The sequence below is a fragment of the Pinus tabuliformis genome, chromosome 1_1 (genome assembly GCF_031772625.1).
Source record: "Pinus tabuliformis cultivar Carrire ecotype Pingquan chromosome 1_1, CPIR1, whole genome shotgun sequence".
NCBI classification, from domain to species: domain Eukaryota; kingdom Viridiplantae; phylum Streptophyta; class Pinopsida; order Pinales; family Pinaceae; genus Pinus; species Pinus tabuliformis.
The window spans coordinates 438394782-438420255 of NC_142297.1; the positions used below are offsets into that span (position 1 = coordinate 438394782).

At 37.2% G+C, this 25474-nt stretch overlaps 1 pseudogene; it reads left to right on the forward strand.

Annotated features, from left to right (window-relative positions):
• The first annotated feature begins 11535 nt into the window (after positions 1-11535).
• The window catches only part of LOC149213609 (large ribosomal subunit protein uL5z-like), a 32297-nt pseudogene continuing 18358 nt past the window's right edge, over positions 11536-25474 (forward strand).

Sequence of the window (25474 nt, forward strand, 5' to 3'; positions counted from 1 at the left end):
CTTAGAGTTAACAGTGGCCTTGCGGCTACCATTGCCATTGCCTGGAAAGAGCATGAGATTCTCTCCATGAATATCGAGAGCCTTGACCCGTAACTGCCACCATACATACTCCTTTTGGTTTCTCTTCCTATCGAAGCAATCGTAGGCGCATTTAAAGTAAGCTTTCTGGAGAGTGAAGTTGACGTGGTCCTGCACTCCTGAGAGCTGCTGTTGAACCTCATCGTTTATTTCATTCCCAATTTTCATCATTCGTTCTTGAAATATCTGCTGTTCCGAATCATAACTCATCATGGGGGTTTTGCTTACACTGAATGAACAGTAGGCAGCAGCACCTCCAGATATGGAATACGAGATGTTAAACCTCCCTGGCACGAGATGTTAAACCTCCGTAGCTTCAATGTGGGAGCTTCTGTTCAAATGGTATCCTGTGCAGCCGTATGCAGTTTATGTGATTACGCAGTTTATGTGATGGTATGATAGCAGTTCTGGTATAATGTTGTGCTATTGATTTTTCAATATATATTTATGATGGAAGTTTTGAGTATTGCGTTGTAAGCAGTTTTCAAAGGGCTTATGTAAGCAGTTTTCAAAAGGGTTTATTTATCATTCTGAGTATTGCGTTGTAAGCAGTTTTCAAAGGGCTTATGTAAGCAGTTTTCAAAGGGTTTATTTATCATTCTGAGTATTGCGTTGTTCTCCAAAGTGTTTATATACGTCAATCAAGTGTTTGATATTGCACACAGTTTTCTTTTGAATGATAATGTTGCATTGAAAAGTTATCATTTCTAGCAAATATTAGAGGGATTTGAAGGATGTAACGTAAGGATTTTTTATCAACAGAAGTTCTTTTTATCAGCAGAAATAATTTTTGTTACAGTATGCATTCAAGAGAAAGAGGAAGATATTTCAGAGGCAGGGGGGGCAGACATTCTCAAGCAGAAAAAGCAGATCTGCATTGCATTCGCTGCAAACGAAATGGATCACATGATGCTTCTACATGCAAGCTACCATGGGACAAAATTGAGCAGAGAAGAAACCAGCAGAAAAGTAAAACTGATGACACAAACAAAGGTAAAGCACCTGAATCCGCTCACTATATTGAGTCACAATGTAACATTGGAGTAAATGAAGATTTGTTTAATGCTTCACTTGCTTCTTCGAAAAATGACTGGTTGCTTGATTCAGGAGCAACCTGTCATATGACTCATAGGAAATATTTTTTTGAAGATTTCACTGACAATGTTGATGGAGCAGTATACTTTGCAGATCAGTCAAAAATCAAGCCATCAGGGCTTGGCACAATCAGGCTTAAATTGCCTGGTCTTCCAGACTTTCTTCTGGATCATGTTCTATATCTCCCACAGCTCAAGAGAAACTTGCTGTCCCTGGTCCACATCCGCCAGCAAGGTCACTCCATTCATATGTTTGATGGAAAGCTTGAGGTAAGAAAGGCATCTGACCACTCACTTGTCATGAGGGGTATAGAAGAAGAAAGACTTATTAAACTGCAAGGAACCTCTGCTCATGCACAACATTTTTCATATATTTCTCATCATGAAGAAGGTACACTTCCATCAAGTTTATTATGGCATGCTAGATTTGGACATTTAAACTATGATAGTCTCCGCTTGTTGAAGAAAAATGGTGTTGTTGGTTTGCCTACAATTCCTAGAAAACATAAGCAATGTGATGCTTTCATTCTAGGAAAGCATAGAAAACAATCTTTTCATGATTCACATTCAAGAGCACATAGGAAGCTTGAACTTATTCATTCAGATTTATGTGGTCCAATGCCTGTTCCTTCTGCAAATGGAAATAAATATATCATGACATTTATTGATGATTACACCAAAATGTGTTGGGTTTACTTATTGAAGAACAAATCTGATGCTTTTCAAACATTCAAGAATTTTCATAAGTGGATTGAAAATGATGCACAATCTCATATTGGGTCTATTCACACTGATAATGGAAAAGAATATACATCAAATGAATTTGAAAACTATCTTCGCCAACATGGGATCAAACATCAAACAACTGTACCTTATAATCCCCAACAGAATGGTGTAGCAGAAAGAATGAATAGAACAATCTTGAATATGGTACGATCCATGCTTTTCTTCAAAAATGTAAAGACAATGTTTTGGGTTGATGTTGTTCTATGTGCTGCATATATAAAGAATAGATGTCCATCTAGTGCTATAAGAAACAAGACTCCTTATGAATTGTGGTATGGACATGTTCCTTCGGTAAAACATCTCAGGATTTTTGGTTCCACCTGTTATGCTTTAATACCAAAGGTACATAGAAACAAACTTGGTGCTAGAAGTCGTAAGTGTATCTTCCTGGGGTATTCAAACACCTCTAAAGCATACCGTCTCTATGATGAAGTAAATAAAAAATTTGTTATATCTAGAGATGTCATTTTTCTTGAATCATCCAAATCTGACAGTGTTGTTGAGCGGCAACTTGATCGCTTGGATAGATTCACAAAACCGAAATCATTTCAAGAGTTTGATAATCAGATTCCACATCTTGAAGGGGGGATTCCTATACTAGATCAACATGTGGAATCTTCTTCTGAAGAACAATCTCCCCTGCATGACACTCCAGCAACGGATGATGCTTTAAGTGATGTAATTGATAGAATTGGGAGACTTAATCTTGATTCAGTCCCAATTCAATCAACAGAGCAGCCTGGACCATCTCAGAAAGGTCCCCCAAAGTGGCTGACAAAGACACTTGAAAGTGTTCATCATGATGAAATTGGAAAAACAGGAACCAGAAATACAAACCGATAAGATGGAGGTGATGTAGATGACTCTAATTCACCTGTTGATATGGATGTTACTTATGATTGTGAATTGAACTTGTCTACAGACTTTGAACCAACTTCCTTCAAGAAGTTGCTTCTCGTGATGAATGGAAAGAAGTGATGCAGAAGGAGTATGATGCCCTCATAAAGAATGGCACTTGGAAGCTGGTTGATCCTCCATTTGGAACCAAACCAATTGGCTGCAAGTGGGTCTACAAGAACAAGTACAAAGCTGATGGCTCACTTGACAAGCACAAAGCTAGGCTTGTGGCAAAAGGTTTTGCACAAAAGGAAGGGGTCGATTATGAGGAAACTTTTGCCCCCACAGCAAAATGGGCCACCATCCGGACACTCTTTGCACTAGCTGCTCAGAATGGTTGGAAAGTCCATCAAATGGATGTAAAAACTGCATTCTTGAATGGAGATCTAAAAGAGAATGTTTTATGTCCCAGCCTGAAGGATTTGTTGTGAAAAGACATGAACACAAAGTATGCAAACTTGTGAAGTCCTTGTATGGCCTCAAACAAGCACCACGAGCCTGGTATGAAAAACTAACTGAGCATCTTCTGAAACTCAACTTCAAACATTTTGATCTTGATGATGCAACTTTATTTGTCAAGAAAGTTGGCAAAACAGTTGTATATCTTGTGGTATATGTAGATGATCTTTTAATGACAGGGAACAATGAAAGCTATATTGCATCCATAAAGAAAGAATTAGGAAAAAGTTTTGAAATGACTGATTTGGGCTATGTTCATTACTATCTTGACATTGAAGTAACCCAACATCCAAAATCCATATTTCTTTCTCAAAAGAAATACATTGGAGATTTGTTAAACAGATTTGGCATGACAGAGTGGAATCCTCTTTCTACTCCAATGGAACAAAACTTGAAGCTCACATCTATTGAAGGAAAGGAATTTGAGGATGCAACAAAGTATAGACAGCTTGTAGGAAGTCTCATCTACCTCACTACTACCAGACCAGACATTTCATTTGCTGTTGGAATCCTCTCTAGGTTTATGCAAAAGCCTTGTGAGGGACATTGGTCTACTGCAAAAAGAGTTCTAAGGTACTTGAAGGGAACTCAAGACCTTGGAATCAAGTATACACAGGTGGACGACTTCAACTTGATTGGATACTCTGATTCAAACTTCGATGGAGACAAAGAAACTGGGGTATCTACTTCAGGATATGCTATGAGTCTTGGATCAGGAGCTGTCTCGTGGAGATCACGCAAACAATTAGTTCCAGCAGATTCCACAACAGAAGCAGAATACGTGGCAGCAGCTGAAGCAACGAAAGAAATTGTGTGGCTCAGGAAAATTCTTGAAGATTTGCAGGTAAAACAAGTACAATCAACTCCACTCATGATTGATAACACCTCTGCAATAAAGTTGGCCAAGAACCCAAAGTTCCATGATCGTACTAAGCACATCAATACTAAATATCATCTGATCCAACATCATGTTGAGGCCAAAACAATCCATCTCCGTCATTGTTCCACAAACGAGCAAATTGCAGACATCTTCACCAAAGTGCTTGGAAGAGAAAAGCTTGAAAGATTCAGAACGATGCTTGGACTCACCAACATCCCTTCAGATTAAGGGGGGGAATGTTGACACCTAATCCTCAACGGATGGGTGAATTGGAACGTGAACAGTCATCAAGAAGATGAATTGTTCCGTCTCCTTTTTGTATATAATCAATAGTTCTCTAATGAAATTACATATCAGTTTTTCTTTCTCTCATTCTGGAGTTACCCTGGCCTGACAATGCTTTCTATTAATAGAAGGATGTTTACATTAGTTTAAATATGCCTTTATATATTGCATTCCTCTAATATTCTAGAAGCTAATTACATATATGATCAAAAGTGATTTTAAAACTTCCATTTTTGAAGGCCCTGGAAAGCACCATCAAAAATTGTGTCTGTCTATATCCGGTCTCACACACAAAGTATCAAAATATGTCACAATAAAAATCCTAAAACATAAGACATATTGAGTCACCCTATCAACAAAATCACAAAGTCTGTTAACAGGAAAATACAAATAAACCATGCACACCAGGAAAACTATAAGATATCAATCTTCCCTGATATATGCAGTGATTCATTGCAAAACTTAGAGAAATAGATTTCTCTTATGCTTTTATTGTAGCCTTCCTTAGATAATGCATCTACAACATCATTTTTCTCTTTGTAGACGTGAGAAAAGGCTAGACTTTAAAAAATATTAGTTAACATATTAATGTGCTTCATCCAATTTATGTTTATGCATGGTTCCAGATAAGACTACCTCTGCATCCAGTCTACAACCACCTTAGTATCTCCAAATAAATCAATAGATTCAATTGATAACCATTTAGCATAGAACAATACCCCCCATAATGTTATAACCTTTGCATGAGTATTGGTACCTGCCCCATAATACCAACTGAAATGGAAATATGTTCTAGGTTCAATGGCAATGAACGCCCTACATCAACATACATTTTTACGACTTGCCCCATCAAAGAAACCAATTGGGAGTATTTTCCAAACATCCACCTTTTTCAAAACTCTATGAGAAACCTTTATGGAAATAAGGCCAATTTCATAGAAGTATGCATCAACCTTCCCACAATTATGCTTGATGTCCACAAAAATATCCTCAAACATGTATGCCTTCCTGCTTCTCAAGATGCCCTTAAAGATGTAAAAAGGGAGAGAGTGATATACCTTGTTAATCGAGATCCATTCAACTAAACAATCTTCTATTGAATTGGAATTGGAATTGGAAAAAAAAATACTATATTGGAATTGAATATAGTTTACTCTTTGTGTAAAGTCAATAAGAAAAAGTAATAAAAGGTAAAATCATGTTTAAAGCCGTTGGCTTGATTATTGATGAATTCCATCACCTGAATGAAATTGTAACAATTCCATTTTGAAATGCAAAATTATTATAATTAATTATTTCATTAATATTAGTAGTGATACTTGTAATTTTAATCATTTTGAATCTCAAAATTATTCTAATTAATTATGTCATTAAAATCTGTAGCGACATTTAAATGTCACCAAGCTTAATAATTTAAAAATGATGTCTATGAAAATATTTATTTGATAATTACAATGTTGAACAATGGACTAAGAATGTGAGCACTAAAATGGATTATGATATTACAAGTGGGAATTGGTGAGGGGATTATGAAAAATAAACCATGTCTACTATTGCTAGAAAACCTCACCTAGAGATCTATGCCAAAATTTGAATTCAAAATGTTATTCCCTTATTTTTCCCAATAACCCATAATTTATTGAATGAAGCAATGGGTAGCTGAAGAAACCACCTAGCACATTTCTGGGGGTTGATTGGTCATTGTTGAGTACTCTTAGAATTCGTTGGGTAGCATGGGAACGTACCCATCTTGAAATTTGAGATTTGACCCACTAATTGTGTGGGAAAATGGGGAAACATGTGAATAAAAATCCATGAGTTCATGGAGACCATGCCTTGAGATATCATGAACACATGAATGCTTGGATTAGTGGTTTAATGAGCACAGAGTTTCCATTTTCTAGTGGTAAGTTTGTTGGAATGTTTTGAGTGTTTATACAAAGTTGTGCATGCCAAATAGGCAAAAAAAAAAAATGAAACTCGTGGATTGGAATATTTATAGTATGTTTTGGGCACTTACTAAAAATCAATTTTTCATGCCCATTATTCACTAGAGAGCTCTGGTAACTATTTGAGAAATGGTCATCATGAATTGATGCATGTTGAGCCAATACGATAAGTAATGGGAAACGAGATTGATGAAGGATTGTAGAGTAGTGAAAGGATTATCATATTTCTATGCTAGTTAGCTAAGAGGCATTTCAGATTTGTTGAAACCCCAAGCTCACAAGGATGAGGAGTTCTCTAATGTTTTTGTTTTTACGAAGGAGATTTTCCTTCACCCACCTCAAATTTCTAAGTGTTGATAGCTTCCCTTTAGGATACCACCATTGAATAGGGGGTGGTCAATTGTAAATAACACTAGTGCAACTGAGCCTATGTTTATGTGGAAAAATCCCCTTCTCGGATCAGTTTATAACTTGAAATTTTAGATATTAAGTGTTGCCTCTAGACTCCTACAATTATTGTTCATTTGGTTTTTGACATTTATGGGTAAAATTAGAGATGAAAAATGTATGTATGTTCTTGTATGGAATTTAGAATGTGGTACAAATGCTAAACTTCCATGTCTTTGGTTATGAGGTTTCTTGTTAGTACTAAAGAGGATTCTCATGTTGAATATTGTTGTGTGTCGTGTAATCTGGAGTTCATTGTAACGATTTTTTTTCATAGAAATGAGTACTCTTTGTATTAAATTTGTGCTTGGTCATGTCAAATAACCAGGAGAATTATAATACTATTCTATTCATGGACATATAGGATGTTAAATTGCATCTATCTACCCTCACCAAGATTACAACAAAATCCCCATACTTTGACAATACCCTTAATGGCCTAGAAGAATATATTCGACAAAAATGAAACAAAAATCATGCACATTTAACACCAGTCATTACATAGTTTCTTAATGAGTACTAAATGTAAGGTGATTGAAGTCAATGCCTCAAGGAGGTTCCCTTGTTGGGCTTGTAGGCTGATTGGTCTGAAGTTGCAAATCCATAACAATGCTACGAAGAGAATCAATTTCATCCTCCAAGCATTCAATTCACTATTGTTGAGCCTCAATTAATTCCAATGTGGTGAAATCAAGGCTTGTTTTTTATACAAAATGACATGTAGATTGTATATTTCTGAGTCCATTACTGCATGTGCCTTCTTGCAATGTTCACATATGGTTGAGGTAGAAGAGTCTGAGTCTGAACTTGAATCCATGAGTGGGACTTACTGAGACCGAAACCAAAAGAGAAAAGAAGAACTAACTGTGACTGTATCAGATTTAAAACTTCTAGATTCCTTTCCTATGCTCAGAGGTATTCCGTCATATAGCTGAATTTACAATTTATAAATTGGAAACCCAAGTAGAAAGGGACCACACAGAAGGAAAAGGCAGTATGTTCCAAGATGCAAGACTCTTTCCTTTTCTAGATTGTATACTAATACCTCTAAGCAGATAAAATGCTCCCAGGTGAACTATTGGTAGAGAATGGGCACAGTTACCTCTGAGCCAGAGAGAGAGATACGCCACACTTCCCAACTACAATGGTACTTTAATCCTAAGAATACTTCATAGAAACAAAGTGCCCAAGTAGTTTCCTGAAGCTCATCACTGAGCTTTCACTTGCCCCAACTAAGCGCCACCCTTTCTATCAGAACTTCCCTTTACCTAAAATTCAGAGGGTGGCCAAACCATAACGAAACCTGCTCACAAAGAATGAAGAAAATAGTGCCTCCCCTCCTCAATTTAACCTCTCTGCCATTAAATATTTCCATGCAATTTTTCAATACCGCATCACGTAATTGAGGGTCCCGAGATAGAGTAATCATCACCCAACTAACTGAGAAGACACCTTCCTCATTTTCCATGAGCTCTGAGTTACATTCACATATTATCTTCCTCGGTACATATAAATGGGGCACACTGGTAGAGATGATGTTGTGAGATACCAAAGGATTTTACTAAAGGATGCAATGGGGCGTTTTAGGTTCCAATAAGTGTGGCATGATTTCATGCAGGCGGTGCTCAAGGGATGCCACGTTGGGCTGGTACGAGGCTTCCCTCATCATCATTGTAGGATGAACCTTATTATATTTATTCCTAGGTATCATACAAGGATATGGAAATGAGGGGCGGGGAGATGAATTGAGGGAGTACAAATGATTGGGTGAGGGTAAAAAGGATTTGGACATTGGCTCTATAGATGGATAGGGCCACATATTTGAGATTGGGATTACATAGATCAATCGTGGGCTCCTTTAGGGGATGACAACTTGATCAACAATACCATTGATTTCTTATTTCCCTTCTACTAAGAGGTAAGCCTTATTAGCTATAATATCTACTTCACTATTGAGGGTTCAAAGTATATTAAAGGAGGGGTGGGTAGAGAAAGAAAAAAATATATCTTTGATATGGTGCAACAAAAAATATAGCATATTATATTTTGGAGGAGTATTGTATCTTAGGTTCTAAATGGTTCTTGGTAGGAGTCTCCCAAGATATTTATGTCCTTGATACAACGATGATGGGATATTTTTAGCCCCAAGTATAGTCCATACAAGTATGCCTAATTTTTAGTTTTCCTGCCAAGTCCCTATGAAAATTTGTCCACAATTATTCCTTTAGGATTAAGAAGAACCCCTCCCCCTCCTACCACTCCTGCAAGTTATTGTAACTATTACTTCAGTGGTTGTAGGCGATTATTTGAAGTTGGATTTGATTTTAAGGCCCCTATTTTGTGAACCATAGCTCTTACCCTAATTGAATCCTTGAAATTACGAGAAACATGAATTGTGCTAAGTCTTTACAGAGTATTGTAAGAAGAGATTATAAACTTCATTAATGAATGGTTGTTCCTAAAATGTTAATCCGTGCAAGTCAACTTTGGAGCCTTAACTAATCTTACTATTAGGAAAAACAATTTAGATACTTTTGACTGTAAAAGTAGAGTTATTAAATAGTAGTATAATAAAAGTCAGTTTGTCTCAAAATATTGCTATAGTTTTCAGGCCCTTTAAGTCTATCTCCGAAAAAAATATTTGGGGCAACTCTTGGCCTTTGAGGTTTGATTTCTATTGGCCTTTTTAGAAGCCTTAAATTACCTTATTTGGACAATAATAATGAATCTCACTTATTATAATATGTTAACTAAGGAAATTCACCTTATACCTTAAATATATTCACGAATTATAGATCTTATATGGATCTCAAGGTGTAGTAGTATGTCACCTAATGCAACCGTTGTTTCTTCAATTAAAGGGTAATGTATAGGATTTTATATGATATACTTTACATCACTATGCTTATATTAGGAATAAGCCTCACTTTTCATAAATCACAATCATTAGGGGACTTTTGAGGTCTAAAATGGGCCCCCTAAGGAAAATGTACAACCAAAATAAACTTTATAAGAACCAATAGGATTCAAGATGATGATGTCAACCATGGGGGATGATTCACCATTTTTGGCGTAAAAAAGTAAAAAGATAAAAAAAAAAATAATAATAAAATAATAAAACTAATTTTTCAACTCGTATTTTCAACTTATCTCCCTAAGGTTTTACTCAAATTTTGAGCAAGAGTTCTCGTTGGATGCAAAATTTAATTCCTCATCCAAAGAGTACTCATGTTGCATACTTTTGATGGACCCTTCTACACGAAAAATGAGAAATGCAAGAAAAAACGTGATTGCAATCACGTTTTTCATGTATTTCTCAGTTTTTGTGTAACGGGGTCCATCGCAAGTATGCAACATGGGTACTCCTTGGATGAGGAATCAAATTATGCATCCAACAAGTGTTTCCACTCAAAATTTGAATAAACCCATAGGGAGATAAGTTGAAAATACAAGTTGAAAAAATAGTTTTTTCTTTTTTCCCTCTAAAATTTGAAGATTTCATCTAATATTATTTTATTATTTCCACTATTATTTTATAATTTCCTTAGGAGGCCCATTTTAGACCTCAAAAATCCCCTAATGAAAATTTCCCATAAATATAAATACATAGTGTGTTACCTAAATATCTACTTTTATACCAAAAATCAATATACTTAATAAAAACATTGGAAATCACATCAAAATCTAATTGTTACAAAAGGAAAATAAAAGTTTATAATATTTAATTTCCCAACCTCTAATTTAAAACAAACAAAAAAAACAAATTCGAGAAAAATTCACCTCCATAAACTACGACAATATTCTTATTCTTCCCTATTAGGAAAGGAAATTTTTCATATATAAAATGTCGAAAGGCCAATGGTGAAATTTCAATATGATTTTAATGCGACCTGCAGATGATATTAACATGAAATTTCAATATAATTTTAAGGCGGTCATGCCTCACATAAAGCTAAAGAGATAAGTAGTTACTTCCAAAATTTATTATTTTTATTAGTTTTTTGGTATCATTATCACCATTATTTTTTTGTGATAAACATGGAAATCACATTAAAATTATCTTATTTAATGTTTAAATGTTTAAATATATTTATTATTATTATTATTATTATTATTATTATTATTGTTATTATTATTATTATTATTATTATGTCATAAGGTGTTCCCTTTGAGAAGAACTCCCCTCCCATACCACTGTGTTCGTGAGCTCTTAGATCACTTTGTTAGAAGATTAGAGTAATATGATCCATTAGATTATTATCATCTCAACCACAAGCTTCTGTGACATGCGCTATCATATCGACTGCCTTCACAACATTCTGATTCCACATGTTTTGTTTTATTACGTGCCTAGTATTTGTCATTCTTATGTATTTAAAGTCATGCTAGGGTTTTGAATAGTTATGTGAACCTATTTGTTGCGGTGTCAATAGAGGAAGGGGAAGGAATAGCATAACAACATCTAAAATGGTTCATGTTTTTTCCATTTCGATTTAATTTCACGCCCTTAAACTATAGGTTTCTGAATGAAATTGTATATTCTCACTATTTTGAGATAACCCTTTCTGTATTTCCAATTAAAATTTTAAAATAAGTGGCCCACTAGTAGCTGTGAGAGGTTTTCATTTGAAGGTCGTCATGTCTTTGTTTCTAGGCAGCAGAGAAGAAACTAAACAATCCCATGAGGGAAAATAAGGTGCAGAAGTTGGTGCTCAACATATTAGTTGGTGAGAGTGGTGATCAGCTTACTCGAGCCTCGAAGGTACTGCATGTGTTTGCATTTTAAAATCTATTATAGTTTTCCTCAAAGTTTTTTGAAATTGTTTTGCTTCTTTATGGAATTTGAATTCTTCAGGAGTAGCTACTCAAGATTGAGTACTTCGAGAAGTTGATGTGATGGAAATATTTGTTCCATCTTTGAAATGTTAAGGCGCATAAGTTAGTGTTCAAGATATAAGTTGGTGACAATGGTGATAATCTCACTTGAGCCTCAAAGGTACTACATGTGTTCGCATTTTTAAACCTGTTACCGTTTTCCTCAATTTTTTGTGAAATTGTTTTACTTCTTTCTAGAATCAGATTTATTCGTGACAAGTTTTTTTGTTTCTATCTATCCATAGTTCCATAAACAAATTTTTTTTTGTTGATGTTTACACTAACTTGTGGCGGTAGTTTTCTTCAAACTACTATTTTTCATTGTTTCCAGTTACAGAGTATGAATTGTTGGTTAGTGAGTAGGAATTTTTTGAGAATGCAATGTTAGCATGATTTAGAAGCCATCACGACAAATATATTTAGGAAAATCAAGATGAGGAGACAGTTACTTAGGATAGAGATAGTGCAAAACTAAATGTGATGGAAAGTTGAATTTATTGAAAGTGATTCTGTGATAATATTAAAAATATGCTATAACTAATACTTGACACCAACAGAGATACCATTTCTTTTGGGGATGTCATAGAAGAAGGTCTTGCAGACTGTACCACCAAGGTTGGATTCATCTATTGAGTGGGAACCCATCAGGGATGGATTTCATGTTAAACTTAAAACATGAAATGGGATTTTTTTCATACAAATGGTGGCCCTCCTACATGGAGCAACAGAGTAACCCATGACATCCCACATAGAAAAAATACTCAAGATTAGGTACTTTATGAAGTTGATGTGAAAAATATATTTGTGCCATCTTCGAAATGTTAGGGTCTAAATCTAGTCATTCATTGCCTTGCATCTAGATCCATAACTTGCATTGTAAAAGATGGCATGCCTATGTCTTGCTGTTGACAACATTAAATTGTTTGATCTCAGGTTGTGGAAGTTGGTATTAGGTCCTTAAAAATGATTTTCTAGTCAACACTTGCTCCAAAAAAATATATGCTTCAATGTCATAGAATGGATATACTACTAACCCTTCTTAACAATACAAATGAAAATGTGGCAGAAGTTGTAGCAAGTGTTATTGCATGTTGTTGTGTAACTAGCATGCAACAACATGCTGTGTTGAATGTTGGTTCACCACCAACTTATGGGACTAACCTGCACCTCATTTTCCATATCTTTCTTTGTAATAATTGTGCAACTAAAGCTACTTAGTTCTACAAAATCTATGAACTTTTTCAATTTATCCTTACATCATCATTAATGTATATCTTCTATATGGTTTGAGAAAGACCTTCTTTCCACTTAAAACATATATACCATTAGCACTATAAGATCTTGGCATATACCATTTGGGATAAAATGCACAAGTAGTCATATGAAATAAGAATGATCATCTTGTTCCACCTCTTTCATATCCACTTTTTTTATTTACTTGGAAACTTCATTGATGAATCTCTCTAAGGAATGATTCTATTTAGTTTGAAATTCATGTTATTAATTTCCTCATATATCTCCTAGTTGTAGCCGCTACAACCACCCTCCAAATTTTTTCCTATGATTCAATTTTGGCGGCTCCTTTCTCAACCACATTAGTTCATATTGCACTGATCCAGGTATCCATGCTTCAACCGAGACTTATCTTTTCATTTTTCTTGTGTTTGTTACTTAGTTGATTCTTCTAAGTCACAAGTTCATGTCTCAACTTGGTCTCACAGTCATTCTGGTCTTGCCTCCACAAATTGTGCAATCCTTGAGGGCAAGAAGCCTTGATGATGGGAATTGCACAGTCATGACTACCAATCATCCTTGAGCTCAAAAATTGTGCAGTCATGGGAGGAAGCCCAATATTGAGCCTAGAAATTGTGCAAGCATCACTAAGTTGAGAAACTGCACAATGCACTGAGCCAAAATGTTGCCTAGTTCCCCAAAACTGCGTAGTCCTTCCCAACAGTCTGCATGAAAATTTTCCCCAAAAAAAGAGAAAAAAAAGAAAAAGAAAAAAGCATCCCTAAAAAATAAGGACCCATTTTTAGTATCCCGAAGGAGGCAATTGCACTATTTTTAGAAACTTTCGCCATGTGTCACCTTTTCCTTGAGTTTAGGTATGCACATCATAAACCCTAATTTATCCAAATGTATTTAATCAATGCTTCTAGAGCTCATTTTTTCACTCAATATCGGATATCTAGAGATCAAGGAACCTTCAGCGCCATCGTCGTCACTTTTCCGAGTGAGTTTTTCTTTTTTCGTCTTCTACCATTTTTTTTGTCGCCTTTTATCGTCTACCTTCTGTGAGTGTTGTTCCACTTGTTTCTCTTCATGGTTATTGGCGTTTTGACTTGTTTTAACTTATAGAAGTGATGTTTTAAGTTTTAGATTTCCTTTCCCAAGTGTCACGTTAGTTTTCCTTTTTTTCACCAGTTGTCGTTGCAACAACTCTCCACACTTACTTCATTTTCCATCCATTTGATTAATTAGCTACACTTTATTCACATGAATTTACTTTCACTTAGTCATATTTTCACTCAGCTTCACTTCACACTATCTCTCAGCTATGCTCATTTTTCACACTTCCCTTGGGAAGATTTAGATTTCCCTTGGTCAGTTTTCACATTGCCCAACTAGCACTGTGCAATCCTAAGGCTCAAGCCACAAACTTGGCCTCTGAAATTGCGTAGTGTGTAGTCCAAGCTAGCTCCAACTGCACACTTTGCATTTCCAAGAACCAGTATGTCTTCTTGGACATTGAGACTACACAATGCGTAGTCTCTCCCAGGCCATTGCCCAGGCTGAACTGTGCATTACGTAGTTTTAAGCCACAAGCTTCCACCTTGGCTACTAGGACTACACAGTGCGTAGTTCCCATAGGTAGCTAGTCCCTCTTGCGAGAGAAAATTGAAGAAATTTCAACCCCCACTCTGGTTATCAGTTTTGCTTATCACTCCATGCATTTAGTTTTAAATCCAAGCATGATAAAAATTCTAAAATCTGGAAATGACAATAATTTTCTGAAAACACAAATTTAGAGATTTCACAATTGCTGAAATTGCAGAAATAAAACACAACAAAATTATGACAGCCACACACAAAATAACACAGTGATTTTTGGTCAATGTGACCCTGGAAAAACCCCCTACAACTCTTGGGGAAAACCAATTTGAGAGCTCTTCTTTATTTCTGAAAATGCTTTTACAAAGAAACTGAAATACACATTAAAAATTCTAGCAACCACAAATTACAACTTATCTCATTTTTCATTCTTGCACTCCGCCTCAAAAATCATGCCAATCAACAAACAGCCAAAACAAAAAAAAAATCCAACAATAAAATTTTCAATCATACGGCTGCCTCGAAATTCGTGCCCAAATCTCCCTTGAAATTCGTGCCCTTGTTTCCATCCCTCTTCCTCAATATCTGTGCCTTTCTCCTGCTATACTGTTTTTCCTTAGGATGCATGCCAATAAATGTTGCTGCCTAGATTTGTTGAAATGTCTTCTTGTTGCTCTCCTTCACTTCCTCACTGCTCAGAAATTTTCTCCGTGCTCTCTCTTCTCTTTCTCTCAAATGCTCATGAAAGAACGGAAATATTTTCCTTCTCTCTTCTCCTTTTATTCTCTAAATGACCTTTTGGGTTACCCTAAGATCTAATCGCTGAGATTCATTTAGATCTAAGGATGAGAATAAATGTGCATTTAATTCTCACTTTCTATTTTTTAACTCACCCACTTAGCCTTTTATTTCCATAGTCACTTCTTCACTTTCTAATTCTTCATTGACTTTAATAAAGTCACCTTTAAATTAGAATGTAACTTTATCACTTATAAAGTCACTTTTAAATTATAATGTAACTATACCACTTATAAAGTCATTTTTAAATTAAATTGACTTTACCACTTATAAAGTCACTTTAGGAGAACAGTAAAAAAAAAATTTGGACACTTTTCCCTAGGCCAAATATGAAAGCCTTAGGGAACCACTTGTCCTCTGGTACCCAAATTTTAACACTCCCTCTTACTAAGAAAAGTGTTCCTCACCACTCCCATCTTGTCTCTGAAGTAGACATGCTTGCCCCATGATAAGGATTTGGTGAAAATGTCCACTACCTGCTCATTTGTGGAAATGTACTGAAGATTGATAGCTCCCTTTTTGACATAGTCTCTAATGAAGTTATACTTGATCTCAATATGCTTTGACTTGTCATGAAAAATTGGATTCTCCGTGAGTTTTATGCAACTCTAATTATCACAGTAAATTACGAAAGGTCTCAATGCCTGACCAAATAGAACAAACAACATCTTGTGAAGCCATATGGCCTCACAAATATCCAAACTAGCCACCATATACTCTACCTTAGCCGAAGTCAATGCAACTGACTATTGTTTCTAGCTGATCCATGACACAATTGCCAAACCCAACACAAAAAAAACACCCAGAAGTACTCTTCCTATCTGAAGCAAAACCTTCCCAATTTGAATTTGTGTACCCTGCCAGTCTCACTCCATCACCCTGTCTATAATCCAAACCAAAATCCACAATCCCCTACAAGTAACGAAGAATGTGTTTTGCAGCCACCCAATGCACTCTCCTAGGCTCACACATGAACTGACTCATAATGTTAACTGCAAAACATATATTTGGTCGAGTGTTGACCAAATACATGAAACAACTAATTAGTTATGTGTATAGAGTAGGATCCACCAACTCGGAATCAGAAGCGTGAATCTTCTTCCAGTTAGTGATCGTAGGTGTAGACATGGGTTTACAGTCCTCCATGTGAAATCTGCTAAGAATATCCACAATGTACTTCCCTTGTCCAAAGAAGAAATGCCCCTCCTCCTACCACACCTCTAATCCCAGAAAATAATGCATCAAGCCAATATCCTTCATCTCAAACTCTGAAGTAATATCTCTCTTGCAGCCCTCAATGGGTCTCTCTGCACCAGTGATGATCAAGTCATCAACCTACAATGCCAGAATGAGAGGCTCCTCACCCACCACAATGAAGTATAGGTTCGGATCAGCCTCACTCTTTGTGAAACCCAATTGCTACAAGTATGTATCAATCCTCAAGTACCAAGCTCTAAGAGCTTGCTTCAGGCCATAGAGTGCCTTTTTCAATCTACATACATGGGATTCCTTCCCATGCACCTCAAAGCCCTATGGCTGCTCAATATAAACCTCCTCCTGTATGAAGCCATTGAGAAATGCGGTCTTCACATCCATCTGGTGGATCTTCCAACCCATCTCTACTTCAATCGATATAATGGAGCGAATAGATGTATACCAATCTATGGGAGCAAAGGTCTCCTCATAGTCAACTCTCTCTACCTGTGAGAACCCTCTCACCACAAATCGACATTTGAACTTTTCGATGCTACCATTTACAGCATAATTTATCTTCTAGAGCCATCTGGAAGTAACAACTGATTTACCTTCAGGCCTCGGCACTACCTCCCAAACATCATTCTTCATAATAGAAGAATTCTCCTCCATCATGGCCTCTCCCCAAACCTGCTAGTTGGTTGCCTCCTTATAACTAGAAGGCTCAAAGTCAATAATGCTTGTTACCAATGCCATGTAACTACAAAACCGCTCAGGTGGTTTACTCTCTCTAACCTATCTCTTTGGCCCAAAAAGTGATGTGGACTCACACAAGGTATCTTGAAGCCACTTGGGATTCCTCTTCCCTTAGCATACTTCTCTCACCGGAGTGAAAGAATCCTCATCATCATCAGAAGCCTGAAGTCCTGAAGGCCTGCCAACTGACCTCATGCCTGAATCTGTGCCTGTAGATGTTGAAGTACCTTGTGAACTATCCATTAGTGAACTACCCTATGAACTGCTCTGCGAATTGCCCTGCATGATGCCTGAAGAACCACCCACCTGACTCTAAGAGCCACTGCTCATTGATGGACCTGACACTGTAATCGATGTGCCTCATGATCCCTGACCACTAGATCCATGTGGCTGACTCAGCTTCTCGTGAGGGGCTGGTGACTCTGGATACTCTAACTCCCGTGACCTCCTGAAAGCTCTCTCCTCCTTGAACTTCACATCCTGCCTAGCAACCAGTTTCATCTGCGTAGGAATATAAATCTAATAAGATTTCGAGGTCTCGCTATAACCCACAAAGATGCCCTTGTCTACAGTGGACTCTAGCTTGGTCCTGTTCTCCTTGGGGACGTAGGAATATGTAAGTCACCCAAAGATACAAAAGTGCGCAACATCAAGCTTCTTCCCATAAAAAGCCTCCTCCGAAATCACATTCCCCAAGGCACAATGTGGACTCTTGTTCTGCAAGTACACAACAGTGTTGCAGGCCTCTTCCCATAAAAATAAATGTTACCCCTAATCATGAATCATGGCTTTGGCAGCCCCTGCAATGGATCTATTCTTCCTCTCTGCAAACCCATTCTGTTGGGATTGTAAGGAATTGTGAACTCCCTTCTAATGCCTGCCTCAGAACAAAAATCAACAAACTCACCAAGGGTATACTCCCCTCCATTGTCTGACGTGAGGACCTTGATCTTCCTACCTATCTAAGTCTCCACAAGAGCTTTGAACTCTTGAAACCACTTAAAGACCTCACTCTTGGTCTTCAAGAAATAAATACAGGTCTTCCTGGAGTGGTCATCAATGAATAAAACATAGTACTCATAGCCACTCAATGATACATGAGATATCCGACCACTCACATTGGTATGTATCAAGTCAAGGATCTTGGTCGCTCTACTGTCACTATTGGGAAAACGGGATCTGGCAAACTTCCCCATAGCACATCCTTTACATACATCAAGGTGATCAGAACTAAAATCTGGCACACCGGTGGTGATCTCTCGCAATGTACTCAAGGCCCTATGATACATGTGCCCCATCCTGCAGTGCCAAATCTCACACAACTCTAAACTGTTAGATCTGATGTCAGTCCTGTCTTGGGTGCTGCTACTCAATTCCATCAGGGGTTGGAATGAGAACTTGTACACCTTGGCACGACGCACACCAATCTCTCTAGCTGAAGAAGTTGGAGTTCCCCTAGGATATATAAACACCTGCCCTCTCCTAAACAACACATCATACCCTCTATCCTTAAGTGTTGAGATAGATATCAAGTTCTTCTTCATTCCAAGCACATATAGAACATCAGACACTTTCAAGGGAGGTTTGGGTCCCCTATCAAATGTCAATGTCCCCACACCAAATGCTCTAACAATGTTGTTATCACCAAGTACTACCTCCATATCAGTATCACCCTCTGAAAGCTCTGAAAAGTACTCTCTGACTCCTATCATGTGGCGGGAAGCGTCACTATCAACATACCAAATGCTAGAAGATGTTATGCTAGTAGCAGGGAATGCACACTCCCTCTGAACCTATATGGCAGGTGATCCTGAACTAGTGGCCTCACAAGATATGAACCCAATCTCCCGATCAAATCTCTCTAAAAAGTTCTCTATCTCTGCAGAAGTTGCCATGGGTTTGTCTTTCCCTTTCTTGTTCTTCCTCTCCGGACACACAACAGCATAGTGTCCCAACTTTTGACAATTCCAACATTTGACTTTGGAATAGTCCTTCTCCTTGTTCTGCTGCTTTACTTTACCTTTGCCTTTGCCTCCACTGTTGGAAGCTTGCTTCTTTTCTCTGCCCTTCTTGCCTCTTGCTAACAATGCCACATTTTCATCCTCCTCCACCTATTTCGTTGCCCCAAGATGGTTCTTTATGATCTCATTCTGAATGCAATCATCCCACAACCTCACCCAATCATGAAGGTTTTCTCGTGTAACAATGTCATCCACAAAATTCTCCGAACTCTTGGGAAGACCATTCAAAGCAATCCTCACCAACTCAGTTGGCGCAATGATATCACCTACAGCTGCCAACTCATCTCTCAATAAAGTGATCTTTGTGAGGTATGTTGTAGCATTGTTAGCCTTAACCATTTTAATTGCCTTCAGTTTCTCCTTTAGGACCATTTTTCTGTTTTCATTTGACCTCTGGTAAAGACTGGTCCAGGTTGTCCACATCTCATGTTCTTAAGTCTTTCCTCTCATATGAAGAATGCCATGGTCTTTCATTCCTTCCAAAATCAATCTTTTTTTCCTTAACATTCTTTTTGTTAAACTATGCCAACTGTACAAGGTCAACAGGTACTACTACTATGTTTTGTATGGTATTTACCATAATGCCCCAAACTTCTGCTTCCCCAAAGATTCTCTGGATTCTCTCCTTCCATGCATTGTAGTTGTTCTGCCCATCCAACCTGTCTTCAACTCTCAAACCCAAAGACATGTTTCACTATCCTACCAAACTGAAATTTTCAAATCTGTGGTAAAGGTTTCTGTTTTCTGTGTAAAAATCAGCTTAATGTAATTTTCAATTTGTTGTCCCAAACTGCACTTTTTAGCCAACCAAGCTCTGATACCATGAATAAATTTCAACCCCCACTCTGGTTATTAGTTTTCCTTATCACTCCATGCATTTAGTTTTAAATCCAAACATGATAAAAATTCTAAAATTTGGAAATGACAATAATTTTCTAAAAACACGAATTTAGAGATTTCACAAGCGCTGAAATTCTAGAAATAAAACACAGCAAAATTATGACAGCTACACACACAATAACATAGTGATTTTTGGTCAATGTGGCCCTGGAAAAACCCCCTACAAATCTTGGGGAAAACTAGTTTGAGAGCTCTTCCTTATTTCTGAAAATGCTTTTATAGAGAAACTCAAATACACAGTAAAAATTCCATCAAACACAAAAGACAACTTATCTTGATTTCTGTGCTTGCACTCTGCCTCGAAAATCGTGCCAATCAAAAAATAGCCAAAACATAAAAATTTCCAACAATAAAACAACATTAAATGTTGTACAACCAGTTTCAAAAAACATTCCTAGAACTTGTTGTACGGACTGTACGGATTTCAGCAATATGGCTACCTCAAAATTTGTGCCCAAATCTCCCTTGAAATTTGTGCCCTTGCTGCTGTCCATCTTCCTTGATTTCTGTGTTGTCCCTCTTCCTCGATATCTGTGCCTTTCTCCTGTTGTACGGTTTTGCCTTAGGATGCATGCCAATAAATGTTGCTTCCCAGATTTGTTGAAATGTCTTCTTGCTACTCTCCTTCACTTCCTCACCGCTCAAAAATTTTCTCCTTGCTCTCTCTTATCTTTCTCTCAAATGCTCATGAAAGAATGAAAATATTTTCCTCTTCTCTTCTCCTTTTATTCTCTAAATGACCTTTTGGGTTACCCTAAGATCTAATGGATGAGATTCATTTAAATCTAAGGGTGAGAATAAATGTGCATTTAATTCTCACTTTCTATTTTTTAACTTACCCACTTAAATAAAGACCCACTTAGCCTTTTATTTCCATAGTCACTTTTCCACTTTCTAATTCTTCATTGACTTTAATAAAGTCACCTTTAAATTAGAATGTAACTTTATCACTCATAAAGTCACTTCTAAATTATAATGTAACTTTACCACTTATAAAGACACTTTTAAATTAAATTGACTTTACCACTTATAAAGTCACTTTAGACTCAGAAAAATAAAAAATAAATTTGGACACTTTTCCCTAGGCCAAAGATCAAAGCCTTAGGGAACAACTTGTCCTCTGGTACCCAAATTTTAACAAAAATTGTGTAATCCTCCCCATATGATGCCTAATTTGTTGCTTCAACATCCCTTGAAAGTAGATTTTCTTAAGACTGACATTTTCTTGCCATGAGTGTCCTTTATGTCGCATAGGTATAGCATTTATTGAGAACCTCTCCAACAGTCACTATAACCACGGCATCTAAGAGAGATGCTTCAAAGTAAACCACTAAGAGAAGTACTGGGGAAGTAGTTGAGAAAACATCAGTTGATTTTCCAGTGTGTGTGGATACTCATTTGTTTATAGAAAAGGGATCATCACTAACATGGTAGAAAATTAAAGATGCTTTTGCAAAGGACTTTGATGAAATCTTAGAGGACCGACAGGTTTACCTCATCATCAAGAAATCAGGGCTATACAAGTTTTCGTGTAGGTATACCACCTTCCCATGTGTCGATTTCATCAGTTGGAGTGTGTCACACATTGATGGGAAGACCATGACATCGAGCAGTGCCAGCGGGTAGAAGCTTTCCACCTTCTGGGCAGAATACTTTCAATAAATGTATCACTTTACCAAGCCAATAGAGTGCACAGACTCACTCTTCTATGCAAACCATATCTATGTGAACAAAAGAGACATTGTCAAATGTAGGGTGAAAGAGCCATCGAAGTTTCGACAAACACCCACCCATGTGTACAAGACAAAGTCCCTCAGGAATGCTTACCAGCACTTGGTTATCTTTTCTTGAAGAATCCATGGTCAAGAGAGCATGGAAACCTTTCTTGATGGGTGGATAGTCTTATTAGACCAATTGGTGAATGATGGGAGGTCATTAAACTGGTTATATCTATTGGCTAGATAATTGAAGGCCCATGTAGCACATGGTTAGAATCTACCCAAGGGTGAGAAAGCATGGTTCCATAAGTCTGCATACTTATTGGATGAAATCTATGTGCAACAGTAGTTCCCTGGCATGAACTGGACATGGACACCATGAGAAACTTCCATGCACATCTATTGCAATTTTCTTTCAAAATGTAGTTATCGAGGAGTAATGGCACGACTAACTGACCACTTCATCATCCCACTGCACAAGATTATCTTTCAATAAGATCCACCTTGCATGTCGTGAGAAGTAATGGAGGTATTAGCATAAATCGTAGATTGGTATGCCTCACCAGATGGAGCCTTCATTAGAGTGTTTGGTAGAGAGAAGTCTATGCATGTCTTACCAAGGTTTTCCACTGAAAAACTTATCATGCAAGAAGTATCATATCATCTCACCACAGGGTTGTCAGCAATGCTACACAGGAAGAAGAAAGAACGATGGCCCACTCTTCCTTTTCAGATTGGATTATACAAGATAAATAACTTGAAAGTTTTGGATGTCGAGGCTAAGGAGGTAGTGAGATTTGAACTCAGTACTCGAGACTTTAATCTATATGATCCCAACAATATTTTCAAGGACTACTATATGAAATTTTACTTTTCATGGATCGGTAAGGAATTTCATTGGCCAGAGGAGGATCCTTCGAGTATTGATACAATGCCTCCATAATCAATTAATCAGTTAGCTTAGCAAGGAATTCATAGGCTACTCCACATATGGTAGAAAATCTGGAAGCAGCAGCAGTAGAAGGCAGTAACCCCTTGCAGGAGAAGGGAAAGAGGAATATTTTTGACAATCTAGAGGGAGAAAAAAGGTACAAAATGAAAGAAGATATTATTCTTTTGAAAGCAGCTTTGGAAGAAGAAGAAAAGAGGAAGCAAAGGTTGTAGAGAGCAAAGCAGAGAAAGAGACAAAAGCATAGTTTCGGGAATTAGAACTAAAGCTACAAGAGACGGAGTAGAAGCTGAAGGAAGAATAGGAGTTGAGGAGGAAAGAATGAGAAGAGAAGAAAAATTAGGAAGAAGAAAAAAGGAAAGGAGCTATGATAGAGGAAACAATGTCAATACATGTTGAAGAGTAAGAACAGGAACAACCAGTAGCTGAGGAGGAAGGTAAACAAATGCAGGATTGGGAGATTTCACAAAAGATTGAGTAATTGACTGAAGTAACATATATGGAGATGGAAAAGGAACCACATAATGAAGATGTTGATTTGATGTCGAGAGCACCATAGGTCATCTCTTTGTCTCCACCACCTTCAGCAACAGAGCCAGCCTTGAGCGAGCAAGGGGATGTTTTTATCCTTAATGATGATCCAGGAATGGATGTGTAAATCTATCATTCAATGAGTTCCAAAGGAGAATTATACAAGAACATAGAAATCACTTTCTGGATGATCACACATCACCTACATTCATTAGAGAAAGGGTGATAGTGTGGGACACCACAAAGCATTCAAATTCCATTGTCGAAGCTAACTTGGCCTATACAGGAGCAACAATATCAAATGTCTAGTATTTGATGGCCGAGAATGAGAAAATGGCACAAAACTTGTAGGTTACGAAGAAAGAGGTAGAACAACTCCGCGCAGTAGTGCAAAATGTGGTTTCCACACAAGTTTACTTGGAGGATATGAGAGCGGCAATACTTGTTGAAGTATCAACACTTGGAGAAACCATGCAGAACCTCTATGACGGGCTTGTCATAGTACATAAAGAAGTTGTCCATTTTCATGCCTTATAGCAGCATAGCAAAGAATTTGTTAACACTCTCAAGAACATACAAGTTGTCATTGTCTATGTGTAAGAGTGGACAATGTAATACAAAGGGGAAACACTTGACTTAGTGAAGAAAATGAAGCCATAGGTAGAGCCATAGAAAGTGAAGGTTTGAATGTTGATCTAGAAAATCTAGCATCTCGCCTCCTTCATTGGCAGGGGAAATTTTACGAGCTAATATTCGCAAGTGGGCTAATTTTGTATGTTTTTTCCAAAAAAATGTTCGCTAATTTCAATTTTTCCTAAAAATGGTTCGCCCAAATTTTATATCATAAAATAATTTTACCATAAAAATCACCAAGTTTTATAGAGGCTATATAAAATCATTAGAAATTTTAATATTTTTACAAACATATCACTAAACATTTTATAGTTTTCATGTTAGGGACTGGTAAGATTTTCCAAGTTTTCTAAACTTTAAGATAAATCTCCATCCTTAAAATTTTCCCTGTTCATTGGTACCATTCAGGCCTCGTATGTACGGTTCTTCAGTACTTTGGATGTCTTGGTGAGAACATACCAGATCCCATCACTCATTTCCCTCACCAAAGCCAAATCCAAGAACCAAGTTCGGCAAGAGGTCGAAGAGTACTTGGAGCAGCTGAGACAGAATGCCAGTAGGGAAGTCTTAGAGTTGAACAAACATAACATGTATAATTTCATCAATAGTCTTGTCAATGTTAGAATAATGTTTATCATGCTTCAGAATGAACCTGACATAGGTTCCAAGACAGTGTACCCAGATGCCATGGAGGCCAGAGTCCACTTCCAACCAGACATCGTTACGTAGTGTGGGGACATCTTCACACAGTATCAAGCTTGGCACCAATATGTGACCGAGAAGCAGCAAGTGGATGTTGTTCAGCTAGACTTCTCCCAAAATCTAGCACCATAGTGTTGTGTCTTGTTAGGCTGTCAAGTTGTCTCTACCCTATTTTTCTTATATGGGTACAAGTGTCAAATGTAATATTATTTGTAATTAGGTTGTAAGTGAAATTCGAGGTGTCAATATTGGAACATGAAGAGTCATCATGTAATGTAATGTATTGTTTTGTAAAGAAGTTGAAGAATCATAAGGCTAGTCCAAAGGTCACAAAGGGGAGTTGAAGACTCACCCCCATTTTTTTTAAATATAACCTCATAACTCATGTAAAGGGCTTTTGGGAGCCAAGATTTTGGCCAGGATTAGGCTTAAAGAGCTTGGGAGTATTGTGAAGACCCTTGGCTTCTCCGTAGCATAAAGTGAGTATAATTACTTGGAGGAGTAGGTGTTCTTGACTATAATGTTCCACTATTGGGGCTAGTGGCCATTAGTGGTATCACTAGTATAAAATAGCTAATTAGTTACTACAAAAATGACTTAAATTTGCATATAAACGACAATTTTTCAATCGATGACCAATAGTAGCTAATTTACAGTGTCTTATAATGCGACCAACTTTTAGTCATT